Source organism: Schistocerca serialis, chromosome 8 (genome assembly GCF_023864345.2).
Source record: "Schistocerca serialis cubense isolate TAMUIC-IGC-003099 chromosome 8, iqSchSeri2.2, whole genome shotgun sequence".
In the NCBI taxonomy this organism is placed as follows: Eukaryota; Metazoa; Arthropoda; class Insecta; order Orthoptera; family Acrididae; genus Schistocerca; species Schistocerca serialis.
The window spans coordinates 234,763,281-234,780,714 of NC_064645.1; positions in this window are offsets into that span (position 1 = coordinate 234,763,281).

Consider the following 17,434-nt stretch of genomic DNA (forward strand, 5'->3'; position numbering starts at 1 on the left):
TCAAACTTATTTTTGACATTCACCACAAAACTGTCAGACTTAGTTCTAGGCCTGTTCCTTCTGCTACCTGTTGCCACTTCCCACCTCTCTTTGCCCTTCTCCCTTCTTAACCTGTCCAGATCTTCCCTAGCCTGATCTAGCTCAGCCTGAAGGGCAGCAATTTTCCCCTCCTGTTCCACTATCTTCCTATCTCTGCTGCAAATCCTACATAACCACTGATGAGCCTGATCCACTTTCCCAACACCCACACCACTGCAGTCCCCCCAGTGAAAAAAACTACTGCATCCATCACACCAAACCCCGGAACTAACAATTCTACGGCAAGTCAGGCACTTCTCACTCATGGCAAAAATAATACTTTAGCTAGAATAAATCAATTAAATTACCAAAAATCAAAAAAGACGTTACAAGAATTAAGCCTATTCACAAATGTATATAAGCAAGTTTCTGATTTAAAATTCCGCTGGTTTTCTGAGATCTGTATTAAAACAACGAAGGTATACGCTATTTATTATATATTTCACTCGACGTAATGAAAAAAGGGCAATTAAACGAGATACTTTAACTTTGATTCTCCAAAAACGTTACGAGAATAGGCCTATAAACAAATGTATATAGGCAAGTTTCTGATATAAAGTTATGCTGTTTTTCTGAAATCTGTATTAAAACAATGAAGTTATACGCTATTTATGGTAGTTTACTTATTTGTTACCGAGAAACTAGTTAAATTACCTTGAAACAAGAAACAAACACGTTTACAAAATTTAAGCCTAAGCACGACTTCGCGAAGTTACGATCTTTTCGTGTTTTCTGAAAAAATACGCAAATAAAAGTCAAACCTTTAACGGCAAGACTAAACTGCCAGACTTTTTCTTGAGTTTATTTGCACTCACTGATGTGAATTACACATCTTTAGTAGCAGGAACTACATCTACATCTACATGACTACTGTGCAATTCACATTTAAGTGCTTGGCAGAGGGTTCATCGAACCACAATCATACTATCACTCTACCATTCCACTCCCGAACAGCGCGCGGGAAAAACGAACACCTAAACCTTTCTGTTCAAGCTCTGATTTCTCTTATTTTATTTTGATGATCATTCCTACCTATGTAGGTTGGGCTCAACAAAATATTTTCGCATTCGGAAGAGAAAGTTGGTCACTGAAATTTCGTAAATAGATCACGCCGTGACGAAAAACGTCTTTGCTTTAATGACTTCCATCCCAATTCGCGTATCATATCTGCCACACTCTCTCCCCTATTATGTGATAATATAAAACGAGCTGCCCTTTTTTGCACCCTTTCGATGTCCTCCGTCAGTCCCACCTGGTAAGGATCCCACACCGCACAGCAATACTCTAACAGAGGACGAACGAGTGTAGTGTAAGCTGTCTCTTTAGTGGACTTGTTGCATCTTCTAAGTGTCCTGCCAATGAAACGCAACCTTTGGCTTGCCTTCCCCACAATATTATCTATGTGGTCTTTCCAATTGAAGTTGTTTGTAATTTTAACACCCAGGTACTTAGTTCAATTCACAGCCTTGAGAATTGTACTATTTATCGAGTAATCGAATTCCAACGGATTTCTTTTGGAACTCATGTGGATCACCTCAAACTTTTCATTATTTAGCGTCAACTGCCACCTGCCACACCATACAGCAATCTTTTCTAAATCGCTTTGCAACTGATACTGGTCTTCAGATGACCTTACTAGACGGTAAATTACAGCATCATCTGCGAACAACCTAAGAGAACTGCTCAGATTGTCACCCAGGTCATTTATATAGACCAGGAACAGCAGAGGTCCCAGGACACTTCCCTGGGGAACACCTGATATCACTTCAGTTTTACTCGATGATTTGCCATCTATTACTACGAACTGCGACCTTCCCGACAGGATTCACGAATCCAGTCGCACAACTGAGACGATACCCCATAGGCCCACAGCTTGATTAGAAGTCGCTTGTGACGAATGGTGTCATAAGCTTTCCGGAAATCTAGAAATGCGGAATCGACTTGAGATCCCCTGTCGATAGCGGCCATTACTTCTTGCGAATAAAGAGCTTAGTTATGTCCTTTGAACAAGAACCATACACTTGCCATTTGCACTTTTTACGGATGTAACTTGTCTTATTCCTACACTTCTTCATTTGACATTGTCTCCTCATTTTATTTCCTTCCGCAGAGTTTCCAGATTCAGCTTCCGTTCACGCCAAGTTAGTTTTCGAGTCCATGTACCCCATATGAAGCTCCTCTGCTAGCTTCAGGATATAATTTTTATGAGTGATCTTCATCCCTGTTACTTTCTTGAAAATGATCCATGAATTGATAGCTGCCAAGTCAAGAATATTATAAAATACATGAACTGGCCATCTACGAGTACCAGCTCGAATAGTGTATTTTCTTGCCATTTGATCCACCAAATCAACACCATATTTTGTATTGTTGTAGAAATCTATTGTTTCTGGCATTTTTTTTTTTTCAGATCAGCTTAAAGTTCAACTTCTGAATGCAAAGTGCTATACAAAAGCACATTCTTGTTTCATATGCCTTGATATACAATAAGAGTGCCACTGGAATGTTTGAGGAGATCTGAGTCAAGAGATCTGAGTCGTAAATATTATCCTTCATTGCCTTCACAGCATTAAGTATTCCTCTTCTTGATTGTCTAATTGTTCCAACAGGCTCTATCAACTTCATTACTACACTTTCAGGACGAGTCTGGTAACATGATCAGTGGTAGTCTTTTCCTCAATAAGGGAACCCATTGCACAGAAACCTTGAGTCAATGTTGACAAGAAGCCAAAATTTTATACCAAATTTATCTGGTTTGTTTGGCATATACTGTAAGAATTGACACCTTGTTTTGCTTGGAAAAAGCTGTTCATCATCAGTCAGGTTTTCACCAAGAATATAGGTCGAATAGGAATTTTCAATAAATTTGCTCCAAACTTTTGATACTAAACAAATTTATCTGTCTTCAAACAATCTGATCTTTAGTTTCTAATGCCAAAGCTCTAAAATCTCAGAATTTCTTGAAAGCAGTTTCTCCCCATAGTATCACTGAAGATAGGTGGGCCCCACTTTTTAGACCAGAGTTCATCAACTTTAGTACGATTGGCTCCAAGAACACCATGAGCACAAACTTACAGTCCACAATTCATTTCATAGAACACATTTTGCCTCCATTTTGTACAGTGTTTTATGTCTTTCAGTATTGATTCATCAATAAACAGACACCATGTGCTCACTACACTGGCATCAGAAACATGCCGCATTGAATATGGTGTAGGTCTTGGATTTTCTGTCATGATGTTACGACTTGCCAATCTGCCAGATGTGGTCTTTCCAAACTCTACTACAGTCCACTCCGTAATGCCATCAGTACCCAGCAACATATTTTGTGGTCCTGGGAGGCATATGTTGATCTGTCCCTTCTGATATCTTCTCTTATGTGATACATTTTCTGCTGCTGTAATAGAACAATAGAAAAATTCAAGTTATAAGTGTCTATTCAGAGTAATTGTCATCTAAATCCTGAATTTTACATGAAAGTTGAATTTTGAAATGTAAATAATGCATTTCATAATTATTATTAACCTGGCTGAACAACTACATTTTCAGCATAATCTGAATCACTGCTTCCGGAGTGATCATTTGGATGACAGTAATCTTCATCCACATCTTCTGTTAAGTCTTCTGCATCCAGGTCACATTCTGCTTCAGACTTATCATCTGGAATATCATATAAGAAAGCGAACAATTCTGCATCAGTAAGCGACGGAGATCTACAAGCCATGATAACTATGTTGCTACAAGCTAATGAATGACAATATGCCTGGAGATGCAAAGACAAGTAATGGACATAAGTAAATTAAAAGAGTTTCATTATTGTGTGTATTATTGTTGTTTAGAGACTGATTGTTAACAGATTTAATCTCAACCAGAGGAAGAAGTAGACATTGTAAGACATTTTGATACAATAATCAATACAGCAGACAAAATGACCGCTCTTGGGGTTCTAGGTATACTTGTTAACAACGTCCTAACTATTTTTCCAAAACTAAATATATTTAGTATGAGTGGTTCTGACCTTTAACCTGGAAAAGTCACTGAAGCTCATTGCAATACAACAAAAACTTTCTAAAGTTAATATATAAATGAGATGGCATCTCATATAATTATTTTGCTGCTGATGCTGATGGAAGAAATCCTGTGGCTGCTTTGTGTCAGTACTCTCTTTTTCTTCTTCTCAATAAACTTCAAAATGCTTTAATCAATAATATACCCCATGACAATGTGTTTTGAGACTCGCCACTTATTTTAGCATTTCCTTCATAAATATGTCAGCGCACCTCACTTTACATACTTTCAGCTTCACAACTCCTCAGAGTGGACCAATTACATTTGCCTTTCTTTGTTTATTTGAAAACAGCTAAAATGAGACAACTGCAGAGATAAAACTGCTCGAAGGATCACCTAATCAATAATAAAGATTTCTTGACAAAAAAAAAGGTGAAAAAATTACATGAAACCATGAGACAGAAAGAGTTATTTCGCAGTCTGGGAAGGTGTGATATATTACAATATATGTATGCATGTTAATAAATACAAGTACTGGTTATGTAATAATTAGCAGCAGAAACTGACATGGTTGAAAAAATATGATGACAGAAGCAAAAACTTCGGTCCACACACTAGACATCAGCTAGATACTCGTGAATGTGTATTTACTAACCACAACTGACTTCAGTGTGACATATGTTCTAGTTAGTCCAAACATTTTTGAAATGAAACCTTTTGATTAAGTCCTCATCTAACAGGATTCAAATTTAAGCCATGGCTTACCTTAACAAGAGACACACTATGGTTTCACCATGTTACATGTCACAATTTACAGAACATTCATACCCATTAAAGCAGATGTTCCACACATTGTACTAGGACTTGGATACAATACTGCACACATCTCAATGGTGAATTACAAATTCTTTGAAACATCCTTGGGAAATTCTGTAAATCCACAACCACAGGAGATTAGTGAAACATGAGCCCAATTAAGTGCAGACTTAATCAAAACATTTACATTTCAAACACATTTGTACTCTCTAGTACATCATACTGAATTCAGTGACGCATTCATAATCATACATTTGAAATTATTTTTCCAATAAATTGTTTGCACATTCATGTTCATGAGAATGCTCTTGTTACTGTACTATCCAGTCACATTATTGTGACCACCTGTTGAAAACCTGAATAACAACCATTTTCAGTGCATGCCACTGTGAAAAGTGCAGGATGAGAGTTACTTCCAACTGTATCAGTTTTCACTATTAATCATGGGACTCCCAAGGAGACTATTGAAGCTACAGTGTTGGTTACCTTTTTTTTCCTGGCTTTGTCCCATGCACACGGGGTGAGCATGTTAATCTGGATTTGGCAATGTTAGTGGCAGAGGGTGGCCTGATGCCCTTCCTATCACCTCCCCCCCCCCCCCCCCCCCAAGATGGAATCTGTGTGCCCCCTCTCTCTGTGTGAACGTTTTTTAAATGTTTGTGAGTCATGTAACTGAGATGGAACATGGGTACCAACCTAGTATTCACCTAATTGGATATGTGAAACTGTCTAAAAAAAACACTTCTAGGCTGGCTGCACACCGGCCATCACTGTTAATCCACTGGACAGCTTCGATCTGGGGCTGGCACACACCTCACTGAATCCAATATAGGGAGTTCTAATGTGTGCAGCTATCTGTTAGGATCTGCCATGAAGATCTATTGCACTTTTGAAGTTCCGCTTCATTTCAAGACAATGGAAATTTACATGACCTGAATATGCAAATCACAATGTCATGCAGGAATTCCAGTTTGACAGGTGCCTCTCATGACAACTATGGCAATGTTTCCAGGACTGCCACAGCCAATGCAGGTACTGGAGTGGACACCTAACCTATAACTGTTGCATTTTAATGGCTGCACAGAATTAAGTGTTATTCCTGTTTAAGATGAATGCTTCAGCTGAGGATGATATTTATCTGACTTTGGTAGCTACCTACATGACTCTAAAAATTTCTTCTCTTCTTTCAACCAACTTTCTACATTTGCACTGGTTTTAATCAGTTAATTTTTTTTAATAATTTCCACATAAACATTTGTAACTTAGCTCAATACTGTGTCAGCTTCAATAAACAAATATCATACGTAAGAACTGTCGGAGTAATTTTCCTCTGTAAACTGCAACAGTAAATGTGATAGTCACTTTGCATAACAATATATCTGAACAATAATGACAATAATGCTTACAGATGAACAATGTGAGATGAGACACCAGTCTGCTTCAGATGCCTCAGAGGAGTTCATCATTGATCGAGCTTTTTTCTGGAGCTCCAGAAGTATGTCAATACGATTAGACACAAAAGCTAATTATATTGCATCACATCCATACTCTTAACATTTCAGAAGAATGCCAAGAGTGACTGGGATTTAATGAAAATAGAATAGAATCCAGTGTTTGTCACAAATCCTTGAGCAGTCTGTTTAAAATTTGATGCTGCTAAACAAATCATTCATATATTTCCACAAAACATTGGACAACACAAGGGCAATTCTTCAGAATAGGAGGCATTGTAGACAAAAGTTCATTGTAATGTATTAGCATTACTTTAATGGTATTGGATTTATGTATGAAACTATAGTAGACAACAAAAACCACCGGTTAGTTTCCTATGAGCACATGAATAAAATTTACAGGTTCTCCAAACAGTTATGTAGAAGAGTGCTTCTACAGATTTGTGTAGTGCAAACAGGAATAACAGCACTTAAAATCTAACTGTTGGGTAACATTCTATGATCTTAAAATGTTGTAACTCGCCAAATAGTAGAGGTTCTGAATCATCAAAAGCCTTATACACAAGAATGAGAGCTGTAGAGCACACATACATATGCACATATATATATACCCTAATGGCTACATTTTCCCAGCTTACTGCCACAAATGACATTCCACATGAACTTCCAATCACGTTTTTTTAATATTTGTAAATTGATCACTTGCTCCCACATTACATGTTTTGGTACATCAACAGTACTGATTGTTTTCCCACCATCTTTAACAATCAGTGTCAAATATACTGCTGTATAGATCCCTTCTGCTCCCTCCCAAATAACATCAAAGCTTTTGGCAAATCTATGTTTCAGGCAATTAAGATCATGAGGGAGACCAAGAGATGAATACACTAAACAGATTCAGAACGATGTAGGTTGCAGTAAGTACTGGGAGATGAAGACCCTTGTGCAGGATCAAACCAGTCTCTGGACTGAAGACCACAACAACAACAACAAGTTCTTGAAACTACTTGTTGGATAACATTCCTGTCATTTCCAACAGCACAGCTGAAGGTCTGCAAATGTTGGTTGATGAATAAAATTAGCTGGTTCACTCTTTTATAATTACTATGAATCAACTGTCTTCCAACGGTCATTAAGTTGTTATCGGCATATCAACCATCCAGCAAACATAAGCACAACTTGAATACTCCGACATGGTAGCAATCATCAAAGCTGAGAATTTATTTGAGGATCAAAACTTTGTTTTACAGAAACATAATAAGAATGGGGTTAGAGTCTCACTGACCCACTACTGCTATGATGTACTGCAATACGTTATCGTTTTCAGGAAGGGTGAAATAATTATTATTATGTATTCCCCTAAATGAGTCAATGAGCAACCAAACTGCAAATAACACTATAATTTTAGCCATAAGCTTCTACAGCTATGTAAATTGTGAAATAAGTCTTATTCATTTTGATTTATTTGAGCAGATAACTGGTTTCGGTATCCCAGCTATTATCAGATCCAAGAGAAGAAAATAAGAAACAAAAATGAAAAATAAAAATATTGAGATTCCAGAATTTGTGAAATATGAACGTGAACCTGTTTTCCATACAAACAGAAAAACAAGCAAGTTCATTATACAAGATGTTTCAAAAGGAATGACCTGATTTTAAAATTCCATGTTTATTGATAAAATAATCCCATAAACATGGGATGAAATGCAACATATTCACAAAAGCTTTAAGTTTTAACTATGCTATTACAAATGCTCCATGTCTCAACTAGTAGCAGCACAAACAACATCCAGATGATAGCTAAATTCAACATAAACTTTACACAGTGTATCTGCTTTTACAGAAGTTATTCAGTTCTTCACTTCTTCTGTGTCATGAGGTAAAGGGCAGATGAACACACTTTCCTTCACAATGCAGGGCAGTGTCTGGTGTCCCATGCACCCTATCCGGCATAGAACTATCTTCAAAAGCTGGAGAAGTGCTTTTTCCGTAACTTCAGGAGGACTCTGATGATTTCATTTTCCAACAGGGTGGAGATCCACCAGACCGGCACAACATCAGTTTCTCAATGGCACTCTGCTTCAATGCTGGATAGGGAGCATAGGACCCCGAGACACTGCCCTGCATTCCTGGCTTCCAAGATCGCCAGACATGACCCCATGCGATTTTTTCTTGTGGGGAAATGTGAAGAAAAGTGTATTCTTCTCCCCTTTATCTTATTACATAGAAGAAGTGAAGAATAGAGTAACAGCTGCCATAAGTTCTGTAAAAGCAGATACATTGCATAAAGTTTATGATGAATTTAGTTATCATCTAGATGTTGTTCATGCTCTGCTGGTGGACACGTAAAGCGTTAGCATAGGTAAAACATAAAGATTTTGTGAGTATTTTGCAATTCATCCCATGTTTATAGTATCTTTTTATCAATGAATACAAAGTTTTGAAACCAAGTCATTCTTTTTGAAACATGCTGCACTGTCAGTGAATGACACAAAAAATGCATAGTCATTAATTGAATTGATAACAATAGAATGTGTATAATGGTTAACGTTAGATACATTGACATTATTGGCACTGGTGGAAGGGGCAGTGACAGGCATTTAGTAAGCAAATAACTGCTGAACATAATTAAATGCTTGAAAGTATAGTCAAAAGCGATACTTACACATTTGAAAATTGTGTATAACAATCATGTTAGTAAAATTATGTGAGATAAATCTTAGCTTCTGGTCATAAAAAATATGAGTTAGCCATGGATAAAAACCAAGAGATATTTCCCAGTAATAATAGTAACGTTAAATAGTCTAAGAACACAAAGAATAAGAATGAAGCTATATAAGGTCTGTTCCAAAAATTCCAGAACATTCGTAATTTCGTGCAAATGGTACGATGGATCAAAATACAATCGGCATCCCTACACATCCATTGGTTTAATGTGTAACTGCCCAAAGTTTAATTGTTGTATGTCTGTTAGTAATTGCTCAGTGCTGTATTGAGCAGAACATTGTGTCACACAGTTTGCAAGTTTCAAGATGGCAGAGTTAGAGGACCAATGTGTCTGCATTAAATTTTGCATGAAACTCAAAAAAACCTTTACAGAGACACACCAAATGATGCAGGAAGCCTATGGTGACGATTGCTTAGGCCATACTTGGTGTTACAAATGGTTTACATGGTTTACAAATGGCCAGGCAAAGGTTAAGGATGACCCTCATTCAAGACGCCATTTGATGTCTACCAATATCGCTCGTGTCAGGAATGCCAATGAAATTTTGCATGTCAATTGCAGACTAACTGTCCAAGATACTGCAGAAGAATGTAACATTTCAATTCGGTCATGTTATGAAATCCTGACAGAGCATCTTGGAATGAATCATGTTGCTGCCAAGTTGGTCCCATGGTTCATGAGTCAAGACCAGAAAGACCTTCGCCTCACAATATGTGAAGACCTTCTGGATTGCACAAGTGAGAATGAGATGTTCCTTAACAGAATCATAACTGGTGATGAGAAGTGGGTGTACGGCTATGACGTTGAGATGTTGAAAGGACAAAGATCTGCAACAGTAGATGAGATAAAGGAAAATTCGCAGATGGTGCTTTGTGTAATCCAGCAAAAGGCATACCAAGATTGCTTCCAGAGGTGGAAACAGCATTGGAAGCAATGTATCAATTGTGGAGAAGAGTATTTCAAGGGAGGCCATGCACAATAAGTAAAAGGTAAGCGCAGAAAAATTTTGTGGACAAAGTTCCAGAATTTTTTGACCATGCCTCATGTCCAAAGGAATGACAGTTATATTGAGAAGGTGACTATGCTGTCAATGTACAAGGTATATAGAGTATTTGGAGAATGAACAGTAGTGCACGTAGTCCATCAGTTTTAACTGTTCTAGGAGCTACTGGCTTATGTTCATATCAGTGGGCTGAATAGCCAAACAGTTTTGCAAACACAAGATAAAAGTAGGTTCTTAACAAGCTGAAGAATAATATATCATGTGATGCAAATGATAAATTTTCAAATTCTGGAGTGTATAAACTAAAATGTGCTAGTCGTACAAAAGTGTACACTGGCCAAACAGACAGAAATTTTATTGTACAATGCAAGCAAAATTTGTATAAACATAGTACTAAGACTGCAAATGGTGGACACATCATTATCATTGGTCATACCATAATGAATGGTAGATTTGATTTAAAGAGTTTTACATAATGAACAAAAATTATTCTTACTTTATGTACTGAAAGAAATTGAAATCTATGCTACTCCAAAAAATAATAACAAGAATACCTGACTACTTCAACATTTTTAAAGACTTGTGATAACAGAGCACATTGTGGTGGTACTTAATTACAGTCTGGAATCCTGTCATAAGTCTGCATCTTCTTTGTATGAGTTGCTTGCCAGCAATAATCCACACAGCCAACTGATATTAACTTAAGCAGTTGGATCCCAAGTGATGGATTGTCTGCATCCCTGCCTGTTCTGAGGCTACCTACTCTATGTACCATACACAACAACAGCTGCAGATGTCACCTACCTCAACCATTCCTTCATCATACCAATGTTTCTTTTATATACAATTTGGTTCCTCTCCTTTTGACTCTCAGGCATGTTTTGCATTACTACTACTGTTTTTAAAATGACATTCCATTTTTATATGTAATTAATTCATGCTCTTCTACATTCAGAAGTTAATGTTTATGTTGCATATTCCTATAGTATTTTAGTAAAATCTTCATTATATGTAAAACTCCACTTTTGACTGGGTCTATGCTCCACACATCACCATATCATTTATCGTATAGGGTACTTTTTTTGTAACATTGTGGACCTCCCACTTTCCTGTTCCAGTCACGAATGGTGAGGGGGTAGAACATCTGTTGATAGGTCTTCTTGTGACCTCAAACCTCTCTAATTTTACCTTCACTGTTTTTTTGTGAAATATACATAGGAGCACTCTATAGATTGGTTGATTCTTCTAGGGACATATTTTTTGGAATTTTAACTGTAAACTACACAGTGATGCCCAATGCCTCTCTAATAGCTTTTGCCACTAGAGTTGTCTGAGCCCTTTGTGAAGATTTTGCACTTACAGGGGAGGCTTATACCTTGAGCAGGCATGCACATTGAGCCAATCTTATATCTCTGGTCTTTACTCTCCAGTTTTATTCTTTTTCACACAAAGGTTTCCTAGACAAATATGAGTGTAGACAGCAGCTGTTACAGGAACAAGGATCAACAGTTTCAATTTCTCGTTCTACATCTACATCAATACTCTGCCTACCACTATGAGATGCATGGTAGAGGGATCATCCCATGGTAGTGTTTCTTCTTGTTCCGTGGAGTGTGGGAAGAATGATTGTTTGAATGCCTGCAGTAATTATTCTAACCATATCCTCACAATCCCTATGTGAGCAATGCGCAGAAGGTTGTTGTGTATTCCTAGCGTTATCATTTAAAAAGTGTTCTTGAAATTTTGTTAATAGACTTTCTCGGGATAGTGTACATCTGTCTTCAAGAGTCTTCTAGTTCAGTTCCTTCAGTATCTCTGTGACCTCTCCCATGGATTAAACAAACCTGTGACCATTTGTGCTGCCCTTCTCTGTATACATTCAATATCCCCTGTTAATCCTACAAAAATCATGATTTTGTCAACAAAAAGTAAGTTTTTTGTTGTTGTTCTTAATTCAATATTAATATAGCTATGTATACAACAATAAATGGAAAGTTAAATTGTTAGTATTTATGATAGATATATATCGTAATAACCATGCTGTGATATTCCTGCCATGTTGCTATTGTAGGTTATGTAAACCATTTATTTTAGTGGGAGGAAAATTTACCTTGTGCCAGTTGGTTGTATTGTATCTTGAGCATGGTCAATCTAGATTTTAAGCAACTGAGATATGGTCCATAAATGGGAACACATTCCAAGATGATGAATTCCTCACACCGTATGTGATTGACAGACTGCAGCCTACTTTGTATACAGAGGCTGCATCTGGAAACCATAAACTGGTAGCAGAACAAAGTGGTATTTATAGTCAACAACCAACAAAACTACAGTCATCCCCTATAGAGTTACTAAGGCTGTACCAAAAGTTCTTCCATGAAACAGAGGGCATTCAGAAGGGAAATGACACTATGGTGCACCAAGAGTGTTGTCTGACACACCTGAAAAGCAGGCAATAGAAACACAGAGTTCCACATAAGAAGAAAAAAAGATGGGGTCATCATCTAACTAAAGGAAACTATTTAAGTCAAATGCAGAAGGAATGAAAATTAAGAAGAAAATTATAGATGACTGCTTATTAGACAGTGACTCTAGTACAAGTGATTTATGTGAGAATAGTAACAGTGATAAGAGTCTGAATGACTTCTCTTTGCAAAGGCAGTCCAATGAAAATCATGAAGATGATATTTCATTTGATGTAGGCACAGACATACAAAGAAGCACTACATTCTGGAGAATGGGCTTTGGTAAAAAAAACATTTTGTGGGAAGGACTGTTTCTGTAAAATGTGGAGACCCAACTGTGAAATTTCTACGAAAGGGAACAGTAAATGGAACTTTTTCATGGTTTTTAGTAGTGTAGATGATGGTGAAATTTTGCAAGAACATGTTGTCAGATTACTTTCAGGACCAGCATCAGGAAGGCATGGGGAACTGAGATTCCCTCTTCACTTTCATGGCTACAACATAAATTAATCAGAAATGGATTCAACTTTCTAACAGACATTAACAATATACCAACAGAGATTAGCAAAACTGAAGTGCTACAGAGGCTTCAAACAGTAAATTAACTTCTGTTTTTTTACTGTTAGTCAACATGCACTTTGAGGCCTAATTGTTTACAACAGATATAGTGCTATTTTATGTGTTTATTTGGATGTTGCGTTTAGTACCCGTGTATTTATGTTGAATAAATTCTGTTCATAATAAATTAATTGTCAATTTATTTTCAACTGTAGCTCATGGTACATGACCACATTTTACCTTGCGTCAAATACATCATTTTGTAAAAATGTGGCTTCAGTTGCCGGGAACTGCAGCCATGTGGGTGTGAATTGCCTTTGCGTGAGTGTGTTTGTGTGTCTGTCATCTATTTTTGACGAACGCCTTGTTGGCTGAGAGCTTATTTGTGACAGTCTTTTTGTTGCGCCTGTCTGCGACTCAGCATATCTGCTTTATGGTGAGTAGCAGCTTTCCTTTTCATAATATTGTTACATTTCATCCTGGATTTTCCATCATTTGAAAATAGGAATTCAGGTAATCTTCTATTAACAGTGCTGTAAAGACCAATTTTGGGTGTGTGTGCCACTTCATAGTTCACGACCGAAGTCTGCGTGGGTCTACTGGCTGTGCCTCCTTGTTGGGGCTAACTAACAACTATGTAGGCTGGAGTGCAGGGCTCTGATGGCCAGTTGTGTATTGTTAATTTCATTCTACCTTGCCTTCCATGTGTGTGTGTATTGTTAAAGAAATACATTACAGTGTTCAAGAGTTAGAATACTTGCTCATGTTGAGCTTTACCTCTGATAAAAGCGGCACACAAGGAATAGGCAGCAGAATTAATGGACTTAGCAGTCTCTGTAATTTTGTGACAAATGTTCATAAGGAACCCCATACATATCAAATAGTTTGTGACACAATCATACATTTTGCTCGTAGTAAGGAAGTTTGAGAGTTAGGGCTACAACGTGAAAATCCTATGCTTATGGAAGCACTGAACCTAATTCAGACTTTTGAAGTTTCACAGGCTATAGGTAGTCAGATAGAAGCCTGATCTGAAGTTTCAGAATTCAGTTCCTCTCATCCCTCCTCACCTTCAGTCAGGTCACAAGGGAACATAGGCACTATGCAGCAGTCCAGCAGACGTCTCAGCATTGTATACGTAATTGTCCTTCACGACAACAACAGTCTGCATCACAACAACACCAGCCTCCTGCTCTGCTGCCTCCACACCCATACTACTTCATTCAAAATAAATAGACCATGCGTACCAAGTGTTGGGCAATGTATAATAGGTGCCATAAGAAAGCACACCTTGCATCTGTATATAATTCCTTTCCAAACCTGATTGAGGATGAAACAAACATGATTGTGAACAGCGTGTCAGCAGTGACAATGCCTCAAAGCAATTTATACAATGAAGTGTATGTGTTTAACAAACCATTGAGAATGCAAGTGGACAGAGGTGCAGCAGCAACATCAGTGAATTCTCAGACTTATATGGATTTGCACCCTCCTTCTCTGACTCCAGTGTCATGCAGGCTGGTGAATTATAGAAAAAACACCAAACTCCACTGTTGGACAGTTTCTGCACCTGTGACTTTACAAGGCTGTGGTTCATTCATTAACGATCTTAGTTGTGGACAATGTTTATACTGAAAATCTGTGTCGTTCTGATGTTTTTAAATTGTTTGGATTCTCCATCAAAGATGAAGTGCATTTGGTTTCTGATCAAGTTTCTTATCAACAAATAGATGCTCTCTGTGCCAAATTCTCCTCTCCGTTTTCTCCAGGACTGGATTGTGCAACTGAACTTTAGGCTCATATTATGATGAAACAGCCTGCCCATTCCTGTGTTTTCTGGGCCCATCTAGTGCGTTAATTTTATGGGATCAAGTAAAAGAAGAATTAGACCATCTTCAATCTCTTGATGTTATTTTACCTATTTCTTCCAGTGAATGGTCAGCACCACTGGTGACAGTCAAAAAACCTACCAGTAAATTACACCTCTGTGGTGATTTAAAAAAATCCATTAATGCACCTCAAAATTATCGGGAGGTCATTATTTTTCAGAGATTCGCTTGACAAAGACATATTTACAGCTGCCACTCAATGAGGAATCTAAACACCTTCTAGTTATCAATACCCATTAGAGCTTTATCAACACAGCTGTTTGACTGTTGGTGTAGCAAGCACACGAGCTATTTTTCAATGCACTTTAGAGAAACTTACTGCATTAGTTTCAGTCTGCATTAATTATTCAGATGGCTTGTTAGTGTCTGATGTCTACAGAGGAACATTTGCAGAACCTTCATGCTCTGCTTTCTGTTTTATTGTCTGCAGGGTTAAAGTGCAATTTGGACAAGACACAGTTTTTTCAACCATTGTTTATATTTTTGGGTTTTGAAGTGTCATGTGCTGGCATTAAACCATTGTGGCAGCATACTGATGCTAGTCATATTGCCACACCCCATGTCCATCAGGGACTTACAGCCATTTTTAGGCAAAATAGTGTGTTTACATTTTGCGGTGTGCACTGCAGCTGTGCGCTTATAAAGCTAAGTACTGACAAACTTATTTGTGCTCTGTAAACAATTATTAAATTTAATAGATTTCAGCACTGTTGTGTGCCGTTTGTGGTGAAATAACAACTTAATAAACTTTTGAAATTGTTCGCTTGCTGTGTTTTTTAGAATTTTCTGTGCGTTGAAGTCATTTAGTAAATTTCATGCTTTAGTTTTCAACTGACGTTTATTATTGCTTCTAGTGAAATACTTCAGTAAAATTTTCATTCAGTGTTTTAACTTCACTTCGTGTTACAGTGTCTGTTTGAATTTTTTGGTTTTAGCTAACAATTTTGTGAAGTTTTGTTGGTATTGGTATTAGCTGTGGTGTAGTAGTATTAATACAGGTAGTTGCTTTCTTAGTAGGCAGAGAATTTCGAGACCATTATTGTTAGTTCTTAAATAATTCTACTGGTGTAACTGAACTTTGGTAATGTAGACGTATAGTTTTTTTCAGTAACTGCAAAATTTTACCATGAGTGATAAGTGTGGGCTCTGTCATAGGTTTGTGAGTAGTGGGTTACGGTGTGGGATTTGTTCAAAGTATTTTCATGGGGGGGGGGGGGGGGGGATGCAGTGGGGAAGCTAGTGGTCATTTTAGTGGGATCCTCTCCTGGGAATGCAGAATCTGTAGTAGAAATAAGTTGATAGAGGAGCAGGAGTGTAAGATCTGTGCCCTTCAGGTGCAGTTACAATGCACAAAAGAGGAACTAGATAGGTTGAGTAGGGTGAAGGGTGGTGGGTAATGGGAACTGGCAGTTGGTAAGAAGGCAGCTAGGAAGAGGAGGAATTCAGTTTTACTTTGCATATGTGCAATAGATATGAGCAACTGTCAGAGTTGAGTGGAGAGGAGCCTCGTGTAGCTGTAGATGTAGGGAACTTGCAGAAGTCCTCAGCAATTAGGAGGCCTAGGTTAGTTGCAAAGTCTAGCAGAAAGAAGGTTCTGCTGCTAGGTAGTTCCCACAGTAGAGGTGTGGGTCAGCAGTTGCAGGAAGTGTTGGGGAGTGAGTACCAGGTCACCAGCACTGTGAAGCCTATGGCAGGGTTGGCTCAGATGACTGAAAGCATAGGGGAGTTATGTAAGAACTTCACGAAGGAGGATCAGGTAGTGATAGTGGGTGGAGCAGGGAACAGTCTCGATATGGGCGGGGAATATGATTTAGGTGGTGCCTTGGTTAAGATAGGTACTCAAACTGGTGCCACTAATGTGCATTTCATGCAACTTTTTCAGTGTCATGATCGGCCTCACCTTAATGCGGCTGTTAGGCATGTTAACGTGGGGCTGGGGAGGGCACTGATGGCAGACGGCATGGGGCACATCTCAGTGGTGCCAGCTGGGTCTATCATTAAATTGGGTTTCACTAGGTATGGCCTGCACATCAATAGGTATGGGAAGGGGAGGCTGGCTAAGCTTGTAGGTGACAGTGCAGTGGATGGTGGTGGTGATGTCACTAATGGAAAAATTCCTGTAGTAGTTGGTGTTAAGCTGCACCTTTTTTAGATTGAAGTCAGCTGATAAGTATACCTGCTTAAAGAAAGTCCCTCTAACTAAGGGCTCACCTTCAGAGGATGTAATGTTTCCAAGTAGAGAAGGAATTAGCGTATTTCATCAAAATATGAGAGGTGTTAGAGATAAAGTTAGTGAACTGCTAATAGATGTTGACTATGAAATTATTGGCATATCAGAGCACCACTTAAATAATTTGACAATTCAGAGGCTTCCTTTACCAGGCTACAGATTAGCAGGCTGTTTCTCAAGGAGGTCCTTGGAGGGTGGGGGAGTGGCT